The following is a 15757-nucleotide window of genomic DNA, read 5'->3' as shown; positions in this document are numbered from 1 at the left end:
CGGATTTGGGCCCACCTGGCCCAGGTCTGGCACTAGCGGCGGTGCAGCCTGGGAGGAGCCCCGCCGGCGCTGGCCACCTCCACGGCCCTCCTAGCCCTGGACGCGTCCCGCCTGGCCCTAACCCGGGCCGCGCCGCTAGCAGCCTCCTCTGTTGCTGCCCTCCGCCGCCGCCCGCGGCCATATGTTGCGCCAGCCCACACCTCCGCCGAGAACCGCCAAGCCTCGCCGTCGCCACCAGACCGAGCTCCACAAGCCCCTAGGAGCACCGCCGCCGACCGTGCCTGCCTCGCGCAGGGCCCTGCAAGCGGGTAAAGAAGGTCCCGCCGCCGCCAGCACCGCGCGGGCTTTGCCCGGCGGCCCTCGCCGGCGGCGGCGGAGGAGGAGGGAGGAGGAAGGGCGGGGACTCGCGCGAGTAGGGTTCACCCCTGGCGTCGCCCGCGGGAGCGACGCGCAGGAGCGGTGTGAAGCGGTCGCACGTCGTTGAAGTTGGTTTTTCACAAGATTGTATTTGACTCCCTCTGTCCCACCAGAGTTGTCTTAGATTTATCAAAACTTAAATATATCTAGACACTATCTAGTATGTAGATATATTTAAATCTAAACAAATATAAGACAAGTTTTATGGGACTTATGGAATATTTGCATTAGGCTACTCACGAGAGGCAAAGCAAACAGCTAGCTAGCAGCAGGATTCTCCCGTGTACTGAATGTAATCATATTGGTTGCGAAAATAAATTACCAAACACAAATGCCTATGAGGCTCACACGTTAGGAGCCATCCATGGATAATTGCTACTCCCATTGAGTATTATTCCGTGCTTTGGTGAGTCGTTCGAGATCTTTTCGGCACTACTAGAAAAAATCTTAGCCGTAGTTGCAGGTCGAAGATGAACCTTGCTGTTTAGTTCCGGCGTGACAAGCTGAAACGGAAACAATTTGATGCCTTAGAAAATATAAGTAAAAATTGCAATTTCTTTTCTTATGGAACATACATATCAATATGCATGGGTAAACCCTCTTCTCCCACTTGCAGTTATTATGTCCATGGGGTTTGGCGTTTTTTTATTCCGACATCAACAAGAAATCTTCATCGCACATGGGCTTTTCCTAGTGTTTTATTCTTAAGTATAGTTATGATATTCTCCATTCAACTGTCTATAAATGGAACTTCTAGCTATCAAATTATCAATATCTCTGGTCTTGGACCGTCAATAATGATTTTTCCTTGGAATTTGGATACTTGATTGACCCGCTTACTTCTATTATATTAATACTAATTACTATTGTACGAATCTTGGTTCATATTTATAGATATGGTTATATGTCTCGCAATGAAGGATATTTGAGATTTTTTTATATAAGTTTCTTCACTACTTCTATGTTGTGATTGGTTACTAGCTCCAATTTGGTACCAAAAAAATTGGGAACTCGTGGGAATGTGTTCCTATTTATTGATAGGCTTTTGGTTTACACGACCAATCGCCGCGGCTTGTCAAAAAAGCTTTTGTAACTAATCGTGTAGGGGTTTTTGGTTTATTATTATGAATTTCAGGGTTTTTTATAACAAGTAGTTTAGAGTTTTGGGATTTGTTCAAAATAGCTAATGACTAGATTTCTAATAATGGAATTAACTCTTTACTTACTACTTTGTGTGCTTTTTTTATTATTCCTTGGTACAGTTGCGAAATCCGCACAATTTCCTCTTCACATATGGTTACCAAATGCTATGGACCCACTCCCATTTCGGCTCGCTCTTATACACGCAACAACTATGGTTGCTGTCGGGTTTTTTTTTCTAGCTCAGATTTTTCTTGTTTCATGTCTCTACCTTTGATAATGACTTTAATTTCTTTAGTAGGTACAATAACACTTTTCTTAGGAGCTACTTTAGCTCTTTCTCGAAGATATATTAAAAGAAGCTTAGCTATTCTACAATGTCTCAATTGGGTTATATAATGTTAGCTCTAGGTATAGGTTGTTATCAAGCTCCTTTATTTCATTTGGTCACTCATGTTATTTAAAATCTTTATTGTTCTTGGGATCCGAATCCATTATTCATTCAATGGAACCTCTTGTTGGATATTCACTAGAAAAAAGTCAGAATATGGTTCTTATGGGTGGTTTAAGAAAATAAATTCCAATTACAAGAACCACTTTTTTATGGGGTACACTTTCTCTTTGTGGTATTCCACCTCTTGATTGCTTTTGGTCCAAAGATGAGATTCTTAGTAATAGTTGGTTATATTCGCCCTTTTTTCTAGAATAATAGCCTCCTTTACTGCAGGATTAACTACCTTTTGTATGTTTGTTATCACCAGATTTTAACCAAATCAGAAGTGGGCTGTGATTGAGATGGGCTTAGCAAATATACGTAGAAATTATTCATGAATCGGCCTTGTATGAAGAGTGTGGGCTAAATTACCCGTGTATCTGTAAATATAGTAGGATACGTGTCGGTTAGGATTAAAAGGTAGAGTTTAACTCGTACACAGTTGGGATTATTCCCACGTTAGGAAGTCTACGGACTATAAATATGTATCTAGGGTTATTGAGAAAGAAGGACGATCACGTTCACAACAAACCAATCTAGGCGCATCGCCACCCCTTGTTTCGAGGGTTTCTTCCGGGTAAGCGCTATGCTGTCTAGATCGCATCTTGCGATCTAGGCAGAATCTTGTTTATTCGTTGTTCATGTGTTGCCCGTACTGAAGCCTTTTTGATGGCGAGCAACACCGTTATCATGGATATGTTAGGGTTAGCATCGGTACTTTCTCGATGTAGTTGATTAGTTATGCTATCCCTGGATATCTAGCCACCCTTGTACCGATCTTAGGTGCAAGGGTGGCACCTTGCTTAGTCATTGTTTAGTAGATTCGATCCGTTACGATTGCTCCTTGTTCTTCAAGGATTAGTTTGATATCTACATAGTTAGGCCGTGCAAACGGGTTGAATGATCCAGTAGCACGTAAGGTATAGTTTTCTAGTCTTAGAGAGGATGTTACGGGAATCAACTCCACGTTGGTTTTTAGGCCTTGTCTAGGGTTGGTTTATTATCATCTTTCGTGTCTGCCAGGCTCAATTACGTGTAGGACGTTCCGGTTATGTGGTGAAAACCCTAGATCGTCGTAGATCGTTTTAACCTAATTTTGATCAAGAAGGACCACCATGTTATCGTAGATCTCATGCGAATCATGGGTGGATCGGCTCCTTGAGCCGATTCACAGGACAACCTGAGAGCCGATCGAGGCTCGTATTTAATATTTACGTGTATGCCATGCAGGAAACTAGCCGAAGCAATCCATCACCTTCCTGACCAGGTATAGGTCAGGTGGCACGCCCTTGCACCAGCATCGGACGTGCGTGCCGGAGCTTTGCGGGCCGTCGCCCGAGGGACCAGGACCCACCAGCAGTCCTGGGAGCCTCCCGGCTCTTCGTGTTGCCCGTCGCTACTCGTCGGTGGGTTTTGGTGGTCAACACATTCTGGCACGCCCGGTGGGACCTTCTTCTACATCAACTGCATCAACATCCGCATCAGAGATGGCGGAAGATCCAGTCACGTACGAAGACCTGTCTGAGGAGTACAAGAAGAAGTATGACGAGATCAAAGCTCTCTTCAAAACCGACCTCATCGGCTCTTTTCAGAGGACCCGCTCACACGGCATCAGGTGGAAAGGGTTCTCAGCTGAAGGCGCTCTCGATGGAGTGGATCTGTCTACTCCTTCAGAAGAATGCACCAGGTCTCTACGTCAGGAGGTTAATCACATGGTAGCGCATTTGCTACACCGCCATTCTGAGAGCCTGGTGAACGCTTTAGAGCGTGTTGCGCTGCGCGTGGTCCAGGAAATCATGAAGCATCAGTACTCTCCGTCAGGACCTGCCCTAGGGACTCACCAAGGAGAGATACCGTTCCAGACCAGACCACCGCTGTCGTTCGCGCTAGCAGCACCTGAACTGCCGAGTTCACCGGCATACGTCGTCTACAAGATCGGTGGCGATCCTAGTGATTACCAGTTCTTGTATGAACCGCCTAAGGAGATCCCGCATGGATACATGTGCACATATGTGCCAGACTGCAATAACTGGGCGCGCACGAACCAGGTTGCAACAGTAGGGGTTTCTGGAGCAGCAGGAGGGATTTCTGGATCGGATCCCGAGAAGCAGGCGTGGCTAGCTAAATATGCCACTCCAACGAATCATCAAAGCTCAACTCCTGCAGCTAGCACCATGGATCAGATCAGTGCAATCTTGAGGGACCAGTTCGGCATGGTGCCGAAAAGGAGGGCAATCAGTTATTCCAAGCCGTACCCCAACGAGTAGGATTTGATCCCACTACCACCCAAATATTGGCTCCCTGAATTCTCCAAGTTTAGTGGATCGGAAGGCTCTAGTTCAGTTGAGCATGTGAGCCGATATTTGGAGCAGTTGGGCATGATCTCAGCATCAGACCCATTATGTGTGAGGTTTTTCGCGCAATCTCTCACAGGATCGGCTTTCGGGTGGTACACCTCGCTGCCACCAGATTCAATCCGGACTTGGAAGCAAATGGAAGAACAGTTCCACATATAATATCACTCAGAAGATTCCGAGGCTGGCATTGCCGATCTAGCACAAGTACGACAGAAGCGCGGAGAAACGGTATCGGAATACATTCAGCGCTTCAGGGCCGTCAGGAACCGATGCTATTCGGCTCGTATGAATGAAAAAGAGGCAGTCGATCTGGCAGTGGTGGGTCTCGCATCGCCGATCAAGGATATGGCTTCCCAAGCAGAGTACACTTCACTGGCGCATATGGTTCAGAAACTATCATTATATGAACAGCGCCACCCAGAGTTGTACCAGGACAAGTTCAAGCGCTCGGTAGTCCTGGTTGAGACAGAAGAAGATGAAGACTCTGCAGGAGATCAGGAGGTAGCCGTGGCTGAATGGACTCGGGGGGCAAACCCCGTGTCCTGCAAATGGGTTAAACCACAAGATCCTGCAAAAGGGTTTGACTTCGACGTAAGCAAAGCTGAGCAGATTTTCGACCTCTTACTCAAGGAGAAGCAGCTGAAGTTACCAGAAGGCCATAAAATCCCTACGGTGCAAGAGATGAACGGAAGGCCATACTGCAAGTGGCATAACTCGTTCACCCATACCACCAGCGACTGCAGGGTGTGGCGTCAGCAGATCCAAGCGGCGATAGAACAAGGCCATCTAATCTTCAGCCAGTACGCCATGAAAGTTGACACGCACCCCTTCCCTGTCGTTAACATGGTGGAGTGCACTTATCCCGGGAGGTGCCAGCCAGGTTTCTCGTTCAGCATCAACATAGTAGGACCTGTGTACCACCCTGGTAAGGACAAAGGCGAGAGCAGCCGCTCTCGTGGCAAAGAAAAAGAGGAGGCCGTTTTCCACGTGACCGGCCCCAATGTAATGACAAGTGCCACATCACAGAGGAGCAAGTGAGGAATGTGCGATACCAGCGACCTCTCTCCGAGCACCTCCTCAACAAATATGAGCGTCAATACAATCAGCGCCGACGATACGATGACGACGAAAGAGATCGTCGGTCTAGTGTGGATAACAGGAGACATCGTCGGTATGATCGAGATGACGAAAGATATGAGCGCCGTGCCAAGGAAAAGTCAAGAGAGCAGGACGACGTGGACAGACACTGGGATTGTCCTTTCTTCAAGCATTGCTGGGATTCAGGGATGAGCCGATTGCCTACAATCGGCAAGCGCAGTGTAGACAGAAAAAGAGGGACGCAGGAGACGTGTCAGTGTTCAAGCGTCTAGGGCCTCTCCCATCTCGGAACAAGCAAGCTGAGTCCTCTCGGGTGGAAGATCTCGAGGAGTTAGAAGATGACGATGAAAAAGAAGATAGATACCACCGGCCAAGGTGGTGCCCTGATGGACTCAGCCATTCTCAAAAGCGTAGGGTTCAGCGACTACGTAGCGTAGAAGAAGCCGAGAGACGATACCTACATGTGTTAAGGAAAGCGCGGCCTGATCTGGCCGCGAAAATTCAGCAAACTCTGGACGAGGAGGGTCGTCCACAGAAGAAAGAGTGGCGCCCAAAGCAAAAGAAAGCCGATGATGAGACATCGGCTGGCACGAACATGGTGTTCATTCTTCCATCGGAGTTTTGTGCTCCAGGAACAGAAGAGGCACCTATAGCTCAGCTCGACTGCGGCCCACGGCCAGTGATCTTTGAGAAACCACGAGAAAGGAGCTACAGGCATCTGAGAGCCCTATACTTAAGAGGTTATATAAACGGGCAGCCTGTCAATAAGATGCTAGTCGACACGGGAGCGGCAGTCAATATAATGCCATACTCCACGCTACGTCGCTTGGGACGCTCTAGCGCGGATCTGGTCAAAACCAATGTCACTCTGAACGACTTCAACGGCCAAGCATCAGAGGCGCAAGGCGTTCTGAACGTGGACTTAACTGTAGGCCGAAACACCATCCCTACGTCATTCTTCATCGTCGACAGCAAAAGCACCTACGATGTCCTGCTAGGGAGAGATTGGATCCACGCTAATTGCTGCATTCCATCCACCATGCACCAATGCTTGATACAGTGGGATGGAGATGAAGTGGAGGTCGTCCATGCAGATGATTCAGCCAAAATCTCAACGGCTGGCATGAACATTTGGGAAGCGGGAGGCCAAGAGCCGCTCTCCGGAATCAGTTTGGACGGCTGTGAGTGCATCGAAGTGACAAAAAATGGGGTGAGGCTGGTCTTATCCACCGGCCTGACAGTATAGCAAGAGCAAAGGCAACGGACATACGTGGCAAGGCCGATCCCTGCGATCGGCCCCAAAAAATAAAAAGTGATGATCTCTTCTCAAGCATGCCACGTAGTCGTAATAAAGCACGAACAAGATGTAAACCTTCATTGAGCAATGCAATAAGAATGGGGGCCGATTCCAGCAATCGGCCCATACTATCCTCGCCATATGTTTTACCTGTGTTTAACATCGATCTAGAAGGCGATGGAAAGCTAGGGTATGGGTTTACATCGGCTGATGAGCTAGAAGAGGTTGACATTGGTCCTGGGGATAAGCCACGACCAACCTTTATCTGCAAAAAGCTAGATCCACATCTCAGGAGCCAGATGATAGCTCTACTAAAAGAATACCCAGATTGCTTTGCATGGGATTACACAGAGATGCTTGGGTTAGACAGGAGCATCATTGAGCATCGGCTCCCTCTCAAGAAAGGATTTCGGCCGTTCCAGCAACGTGCACGCCAGATGAAGGCCGATATCCTAGAAGAAGTCAAGAAGGAGGTCGAGAAAATGTTGACCGCCGGGTTCATCAGGCCGTGCAGGTACGCTGAGTGGATTTCCAATATAGTGCCTGTGCAGAAGAAGGATGGCCGATGGCGCGTTGCCATAGATTTTCGAGATCTCAATAGAGCCACTCCAAAGGATGAATATCCCATGCCGGTAGCAGAGAAATTGGTCAATGCAGCTGCTGGTCATAAGGTCTTAAGTTTTATGGATGGCAACGCCGGTTACAATCAGATTTTCATGGCTCCAGAAGATATACACAAGACTGCATTCAGAGTACCAGGTTCAGTGGGCTTGTTTGAATATGTAGTCATGACTTTTGGACTAAAGAACGCCGGTGCAACGTACCAAAGAGCCATGAATTACATCTTTCATGATCTGATCGGCAAATTGGTGGAAATCTACATTGATGATGTGGTGGTCAAGTCTGTCTCCGTAGAAGGACACTTGGAGGATTTGCGGCGCATCCTGGACCGAACCAGAAAATTCAGGCTAAGAATGATTCCAAAGAAGTGTGCCTTTGGGGTGACGGCCGGTCAGTTCTTGGGTTTCTTGGTTCATGAACGTGGAATCGAGATCGGCTTGAAAAGCCAGGAGGCAGTGCGCACCATGCAACCACCTACCACGAAGAAGGAACTCCAATGCCTCATCGGCAAAATCAACTTCGTCCGAAGATTCATCTCCAATCTGTCGGGATGAATTGAGCCGTTTATGGGATTGGTGAAAATTAAATCTGATGACGAGTTTCACTGGGGGGCAAAGCAGCAGCAAGCGTTTGACGAGATTAAAGAGTATCTATCGACACCGCCTGTGCTGGTTTCGCCTCAGCAAGACAGACCATTCTACATTTACTTATCGGTAGCTGACACTTCCATCGCGTCAGTGGTGGTGCAACTCTATGATGGTATGGAAAAGGTGGCTTTCTACCTCAGCAGAAGGATGCTGGATGCAGAGACGAGGTATCCTGAGATCGAGAAGTTGTGCCTCTGCTTGTTTTTCACCTGCACCAAGCTTCGTCATATCTTTCTGACGGCAGAAATCATCATCATATGCAAATCAGACGTCGTCAAACATATGTTGTCGGCCCCTGTTTTAAAAGGCCGACTCGGTAAATGGATGTTTGCATTATCGGAGTTTGATCTCCGGTATCAGCCTGCAAAAGCAGTCAAGGGACAAGCGTTGGCCGATCTCATTGCTGAACGAATCAATACTAATATAGCAGCACTATCTGTACGTGCATGGGCTATGTTCTTCGATGGATCGGCTTGTGACGATGGTTGTGGCATCGGCATTCTGCTCGTGTCGCCTCGGGGGGCAACATATTCCTTCTCCATCAGGTTATCTACCCCTTGTACCAACAATGCCGCTGGGTATGAGGCAATACGCAAGGGAATGGAGTTGCTTTTGGAAGCCGGAGCAGAAGCGGTGGAACTTTTTGGAGACTCTAAGTTGGTGATTTCCCAGCTCACGGACGAATACAAGTGCGAGAGTGAGTCACTCTTCCCATTATGGATGGAATGCCGCGAGCTGATGGCACAATTTCGGTACATCAACTTCAATTGGGTCCCAAGATCTCAAAATACCGAGGCCAACGATCTCGCACAGATGGCGTCAGGCTACAAGGACATACCAGACGGGTCAGAAGTTCAGGTGTAGTTCCTGGAACAGGATGACTGGAGAGCCGATATCTTCAATTACTTGAAGGATCCGGCTCGGGGGGCACCTAAACGGATAAGGTATAAGGCCATGAAATATGTCCTTATAGGAGATGATATGTTCTACAGGACGTTAGAAGGGTTACTTCTCAAATGCCTGGGACCAGCCGAGTCTAATCGGCTCTTACACGAGGTGCATGAAGGCGCCTGTGGAACTCACCAATCGGCTCATAAGATGAAGTGGCTGATTAGGCGATCAGGGTTTTACTGGCCCACCATGCTTGAGGACTGCTTTAGGTACTATAAAGGGTGTCAAGCGTGTCAGATGTTTGGGAAAATTCAGATGGTGCCTGCATCAGCAATGAACCCCATCATCAAGCCTTGGCCATTTCGAGGTTGGGGCATGGATATGATCGGTAAAATCCATCATGCATCGAGCAAAGGCCACGAGTGGATTTTGGCCATTACAGATTACTTCACTAAATGGGTGGAGGCCGTCCCTATGAAGAAGGTAAAATCGGAAGATGTTATCAATTTTGTGAAAGAACATGTCATTCATAGATTCGGGATTCCCCAGACTATCACGACCGATGGAGGATCGGTCTTTGTTTCTAAGGAATTCAGAAAGTTCTGCGATGACATGGGGATTAAGCTGATCCGATCGTTTCCATACTATGCTCAAGCCAACGGGCAAGCTGAAGCGTCCAACCAGAGCCTTATCAAGTTGATTAAGAGGAAGGTTGACGAGAACCCTAGGCGTTGGCATGAGGTATTGTTGGAAGCTTTGTGGGCCTATTCGCATGTCATGCCATGGAGCTATAAAAACTTCGCCATACCAGTTGGTCTATGGGCAGGAAGCCGTATTGCCTTGGGAAATTACGGCTGGATCGAGACGTGTTACGTTTCAGAATAATCTAACAGCTGAAGAATATGCAGCCCTGATGAGTGATACTATTGAGGATTCAACGGAACTCAGACTTTGGTCGTTGGAGAAGATTAAAGAGAACAAAGCCAAGGTAGCCCGTGCATACAATAAGAAGGTGAGACCAAAGGAGTTTCAGGTTGGTGATCTAGTATGGGAAGCTGTGTTGCCATTAGGGACTAAGGATAAAGAATATGGTAAATGGTCTCCTAATTGGCATGGTCCGTACAGAGTCGACCAGGTTTTGAAGGGTAATGCATACATGCTCGAGCAGCTGGACGGTGTTAAATTCCCAGTAGCTGTCAATGGTCAACATCTCAAGAAATATTTCCCAAGCATGTGGGATGACGGACAGTGAAATATGGGGGCCGATGCATAAAATCAGCCGGTAAAAAAAATTATATACAAATCACAGCTGATGCACAGACATCGACTTTAGAAATACGGATACCAGTACAGCCGATGCACGGACATCGACTTCAGAATATAAAAAAAGCCGATGCGTAGCCATCGACTCTAGAGGAACAAGCTCAATTGAACAGTTAACAGATTATTTTCAGGCCAGAGATTGTGGCATTGGGATGACTCTCCCATTGGATTCGCTGAGGAGTGGAATCTGTGCGTTTGAGGTTTAAGGTTGGCATGGACACGGATTGGACCTGTTTGGACGGCAATTTGGGGGATTTGATTTTATTCTCTCAAACGAAGGTTGCAGATGACCGTGTAAATAGGCAACTTAGTTGGCCTTAATCGCGTTTTATGGTAAAGGCCGATGCCCTGCCATCGGCTCTTTGCGCGTTGACTTACTTTGGCAATCGGCAAATTTGATATGAAAGCAAAATCGATGGAGGAACATTTTCTTCATTAATAGAGGGGATTTCTTACAAAGAAAGAGCCGATTGCTCAAGGGAGGAAGAACAAAAGAAAGGTCTATTGACCAATCTGCTACTACTACTAGACCTATACTAGTAGGTGCTCTACGGGCCGTCGCTGCCCTTGTCGTCGCTGTTGGAGCTGCCGTCGGCACTGCTGCCGGCGGGCTCCTCGTCGCTGCTCCCATAGCCCTCAATGGGGGCCTCCTCCTCTTCGTCGTCGTCGTCGTCGTCATCATCCGATCCGGCGCGGAAGCGCTTCGCCGGCGGATAGTCCTCGAGGGAGTCGTCGTCCTCTTCTTCTTCCTCCTCCTCGGAGGAAGTGTAGTCGTCCCAGGAGAACGAGTCATCCTCGCTCTCCGCCTCCAGTTCCCCGTCGCCGAGGAACTGGAGGTCATCGTCTCCGCTGGTCAAGGACTTGTCGTCCTCAGACCAGGCGGAGGAGCTGTGGTCCTCCTGGTCCCATTCCTCTGGGGCGCGGTGGTTGTGCGCCGCCGTCAAATCCCACTCCGGCGTGGGCTCGCGGGAGGAGGAAGATGAGGAGGAGGAGGGCTGGGAAGAAAGACCCGACGAGGCGGAGGAGGAGGAAGAGGAAGACACTGCTACAGGAGAAGGGGTTTTTTCGGTGCCGATGGCTAGAACAGAGCAAGGGGATGAAGAGGCGAACTGTTCGGCGCGGTTAAATAAAAGGGGATATAGTGGAGATTTAATGCCACAGCAGTTTCCGAGGAAGTGGTGCCAAAAAGAAAAAAAAACTGTCAGATCAAGCGGAGAAGTTGAGAGGGCAAGGCATCATGATGAAGGATACTGTGACGGTTCTGCTCTGCCACGACATGACCCGACGAAGAAAAAGCAGAGTGGTTTTGGAATTATCATTACCAAAACCAGGGGGGCATGTGTTATCACCAGATTTTAACCAAATCAGAAGTGGGCCGTGATTGAGATGGGCTTAGCAAATATACGTAGAAATTATTCATGAATCGGCCTTGTATGAAGAGTGTGGGCTAAATTGCCCGTGTATCTGTAAATATAGTAGGATACGTGTCGGTTAGGATTAAAAGGTAGAGTTTAACTCGTACACGGTTGGGATTATTCCCACGTTAGGAAGTCTATGGACTATAAATATGTATCTAGGGTTATTGAGAAAGGAGGACGATCACGTTCACAACAAACCAATCTAGGCGCATCGCCACCCCTTGTTTCGAGGGTTTCTTCCGGGTAAGCGCTATGCTTCCTAGATCGCATCTTGTGATCTGGGCAGAATCTTGTTTATTCGTTGTTCATGTGTTGCCCGTACTGAAGCCTTTTTTATGGCGAGCAACACCGTTATCATGGATATGTTAGGGTTAGCATCGGTACTTTCTCGATGTAGTTGATTAGTTATGCTATCCCTGGATATCTAGCCACCCTTGTACCGATCTTAGGTGCAAGGGTGGCACCTTGCTTAGTCATTGTTTAGTAGATTTGATCCGTTACGATTGCTCCTTGTTCTTCAAGGATTAGTTTGATATCTACATAGTTAGGCCTTGCAAACGGGTTGAAGGATCCAGTAGCACGTAAGGTATAGTTTGCTAGTCTTAGAGAGGATGTTCCGGGAATCAACTCCACGTTGGTTTTTAGGCCTTGTCTAGGGTTGGTTTATTATCATCTTTCGTGTCTGCCAGGCTCAATTACGTTTTAACCTAATTTTGATCAAGCAGGACCACCATGTTATCGTAGATCTCATGCGAATCATGGGTGGATCGGCTCCTTGAGCCGATTCACAGGACAACCTGAGAGCCGATCGATGCTCGTATTTAATGTTTACGTGTATGCCATGCAGGAAACTAGTCGAAGCAATCCATCACCTTCCTGACCAGGTATAGGTCAGGTGGCACGCCCTTGCACCAGCATCGGGCGTGTGTGCCGGAGCTTTGCGGGCCGTCGCCCGAGGGACCAGGACCCACCAGCAGTCCTGGGAGCCTCCCGGCTCTTCGTGTTGCCCGTCGCTACTCGTCGGTGGGTTTTGGTGGTCAACAATGTTTCGGATATATTTACTTACATTTGATGGGTATTTCTGTGTTCATTTTCAAAATTACAGTACCACTAAAGAGGGTTACTTGTATTCAATATCCTTATGGGGAAAAAGATACCGGAAAGAGTTGATAGGGATTCCATTTTATCAACAACAAAGAATGGAGTTGCTTTTTTCACAAAATAGACCCAAAATTAAAGGTAATACGAGAAATAGAATAGGATACTTTAGTATGTCCTTTTGGGCTAAAACATTTTTGCTTATCCGCATGAAATGGGAAATACTATGTTATTTCCTCTTCTGATATTACTGTTTTTTTTACTTTATTCATTCGATTTGTAGGAATCTCTTTTGATAATGGAACTCTGGATAATGGAATAGCGGAGTTAACAGTATTAACAAAGTGGTTAACTCCCTCTATAAACTTGACTCAAGAAAGTTCTAAATCTTCTATGAATTCAAATGAATTTATTACTAATGATATTTCTTTCTTCCGTAAGTCTAGCTATATTTGGCTTATTGATAACATTCATCTTATATGGATCCCCTTGTTCTTTTTTCAGAATTTGGATTTAATAAATTCCTTTTATAAGGAAAGTCCGAAAAATACCTTTTATTTTTAGATCAAGTAAAAAAAGATATACAGATTGTCATATAATCGCGGCTATATGGATATTATTTATACTAGGGTCTTTACCCTCGGTATAAGAGGTTTAACCAAACTAACGGAGTTTTCCTATAAGGGTATCATTGATGGAATTACAAATGGAGTGGGTCTTGTAAGTTTTTGTATAGGAGAAGAAATTAAATATGTAGGAGGAGGACGAATCTCGTCTTATTTATTCCTTTTTTATGTTATGTATCTGTTTTTTGTTTTTTATTTCTTAACTTAAGCTATTTATGAGTATCTTGTCGAAAAAACTATCCTATCATTTCCCTCTTGCCACCCTCTTCTACCGTCTTTCTTCTACATATCTTTTTATCTACTTACTCTACTATTTTCTGCGATTTTTTCGTTCCTCTGTGTAAATAGCCTAATCTGGGTTCGCAATGAATATCATCTTCACCATCGAGAGTAACGATCAGTCGAAGAACACCATGCATTGATGGGTGTTGAGGGCCCATATTGACTATCATGAGATCTTTTCTTGTAAGTGGTAGACCCATATCCTTAATTCATTATTCCATGAAAATATATTATTCCATGAATTTCTCAAAACGAGGCTCATCAAAATGCAAAATCTAAGACTACTAAAAAGGAAAAAAAAAATAGAACCATTAAATTGCTGCTCCTGAATATTCAACTGACTAATTAATTTATTATAACTTACTCTATTTTCTTTTGCCAAATAAGCCAGCAAACGTCGACGTTTTTCCAAATGTTGATTTTTTTTTTTTTGTAATTCAAAATGTGAAGCAAGTCTTCATATCTTATTGGTGAAACTAAATACTTCAAATTGTTTTCTTATTTTTCTTATAGCAAAAGTGCCCATGCGTTGCATCGGGTCTAAAATAAATGTAACACTTTAGGTTTGAATTATATCTGATTTTTTGGTTGTACCATTGTATTAGAAGCACATTTTCTTGACGATGTAGAAGCATGTTGATTTTCATCCAAATTTCAGTTCTCCTAAATGTACCACTATACAACAATGCTCACAAAGGTAATGGAAAACTCGCCGTGTGCAGACATCATGAGATCCGATGAACACCACTAATAATAGATCGAAGCCAGTGGTTTGCCTAATCTACTTAGGAAGTGAACCACTCAACTCTGTTGAGATACATATCCTTGTATTTCCGGATGTGTATCTTCTGTAGTTATGTATAGCGATACATATCTTTGTATTGATTATTGGGCCCGCCTTCTTCCTTATATAGTCGAGGACGTGGCCTATATATGTAACGCCATATGCACCCAATCAATACATTGTGAGTTGTATCCCTCTCTACATGGTATCAGACACCTACCGTTCCTAACCTAGCCGCCGCGCCCCTCTCTCCCCGCGCGCGCCGCCCCACCCTCCAACCCTAGCGCCGCCGCCCTTGTGCCGCCGCCGCATGTGCCCCTCCTCACGCCGCGCCGCCGCCGCACCTGCAGCCGCCGCCGCGCCTCCCTCCCCAACCCCGCGCCGTCGCCATCCCCCGCGCGCGCGTCATCATGTCGTCGGTCTTCAACGACAGCAACCCCTTCGCCTACAACCCATGGACGGGGCTCATCCACGCCTACAACATGCCGGTGCCGCGCCCGCCGACTCACCAGGTGCCCTTCACCGCGACACCGCCCTACGCCCCGGCCTTCACCGCCACGCCGCCGTCCTACGCCCCGGCCTACCACGCCGCGCCCGCACCTGGCTCTTACGCCGGTGACGGCAACTGGTTTATGGACACGGGCGCCTCGTCTCACATGGCCGCTCACCCGGGTAACCTTTCCCATTCCTTTCCCACTTCCACCGAGTCTCGCATCATTGTCGGTAACGGCGCCGGTCTTCCTATTTCTCACATTGGTTCTGCTAATTTTCCATCTACTTCTAAACCACTGTCTCTCAATAATGTCCTTGTGTCTCCCCATCTTATTCAGAATTTAGTCTCTGTTAAAACTCTTTCTCGTGACAACTACGTGGATTTGTTGAATTTGATGCTTTTGGTTTTTCTGTTAAGGACGCCCGCACCCGGATGGTCCTCCATCGATGTGAGAGCCCCGGCGATTTGTATCCGGTGATGTCGCCTTCCACCCCTGGCGCCGCACCTCGTGCTCTCTCTGCAGGCGTTGATCTTTGGCATGCTCGTCTTGGACATCCCAGTGCCAACACGCTTCACCAAATAATGAGGGGTTTTTCGTTTTCATCTACTAAACAGTCTTCACATAGTTGTGAAGCGTGTCGTCTTGGTAAACACGTTTGTCTTCCTTTTAGTCAGTCTTCCACTGTTGCGTCTTTTCCTTTTGAGTTAATTCATAGTGATGTATGGACCTCTCCAATCCCGAGTAATTCTGGTCTTCTTTATTACCTAGTTA

At 46.9% G+C, this 15757-nt stretch overlaps 1 pseudogene; it reads left to right on the top strand.

Moving 5' to 3' along the window:
• The window catches only part of LOC139833867 (NAD(P)H-quinone oxidoreductase subunit 5, chloroplastic-like), a 32176-nt pseudogene extending 18531 nt beyond the window's left edge, over positions 1-13645 (top strand).
• Positions 13646-15757: the final 2112 nt, after the last annotated feature.

The sequence above is a fragment of the Lolium perenne genome, chromosome 7, assembly GCF_019359855.2.
Source record: "Lolium perenne isolate Kyuss_39 chromosome 7, Kyuss_2.0, whole genome shotgun sequence".
Classification (NCBI taxonomy): domain Eukaryota; kingdom Viridiplantae; phylum Streptophyta; class Magnoliopsida; order Poales; family Poaceae; genus Lolium; species Lolium perenne.
This window is presented reverse-complemented; position numbering and strand designations above follow the sequence as displayed.